The sequence below is a fragment of the Hipposideros armiger genome, unplaced genomic scaffold (genome assembly GCF_001890085.2).
Source record: "Hipposideros armiger isolate ML-2016 unplaced genomic scaffold, ASM189008v1 scaffold_1, whole genome shotgun sequence".
Classification (NCBI taxonomy): Eukaryota; Metazoa; Chordata; class Mammalia; order Chiroptera; family Hipposideridae; genus Hipposideros; species Hipposideros armiger.
In genome coordinates, this window is record NW_017731351.1 from 7,800,271 (window position 1) to 7,801,349 (window position 1,079).

Genomic DNA, 1,079 nt, shown 5'->3' on the forward strand with positions numbered 1-1,079 from the left:
ACACACACACACACACACACACACACACACACACATTGAGCCCAAAAAATGTATACACATTTTAAGAAAGGAAAAAACTGTATTAAAATTATAATACTCAATATATACTGATAACAAAAGATGAACACAAGTCATGTTTGACTTCTATTATTACAAGAGGTGCTCAAAGTGGTTACTATCAGAGTAATTTTAATACAGTTTTTTCCTTTCTTAAAATGTTTTTACATTTTCTCTCTGTTTCTCCCTCTCTCTCTCTCTCTCTCTCTCACTTATGTATCATACAGATACATATATCTGTATGATACATATATCATGTTAAAAGTTTTTACAAAACCTCAAGTAAAAAGGAAGCAAAAGATAAGAATAAATTTGCAAAGAAATAAGCAACAAAAAATATTATGCAAAAAATTATTTATCATTATTATTAATAACAAAATGTTTGTAGGCTACTATTTCCATCATAAAATTGGCAATTAGAAAATACTTATATTCAATACTAAAATTGATGATGTTTTAGAGACAATAGGCAATTTTCTAAATTCTTGCTGAATAAACTGTTCTAATTTTTTTGAACATTTTATAATGCTATTTCATCTTTAATCATCAATTTGATATCTAGAAATTTGTTCAAAAGAAATAAAGAAAACTTTGTTGGCATTCATATTTAACTATTTATGATAGCTAATTATTTTAAAACAACCTAAATATGTAGAAGATAATTTGCCAAATAAAATGTATTGGATCCATGCATGAATATATGTTGTATATTAATTTTTATTTCTAAGAAATATGTTTAACTACTATCAAGTTACAAAATAGGTTGCAGACAGTATTTATAGTTTATGTATACTCATGTATGGTTAGTTTTAAGGCGTAGGGTTGAATTGGGTAGAGGAAAATCTAATAAATCTGTAGCAAACCTGAATGGGCCCTTACTAGCTATATGAACATATTCCACAGACCCTAAAATTGTACTCCTTTGTAATATCATGCACATGTGTTCCAGGAAAAATGTACAAAGTAGCGTTGTTCCTAATGGCTCCATTTATAATAGAATAGATAGGAAAAATGAAGCCTAT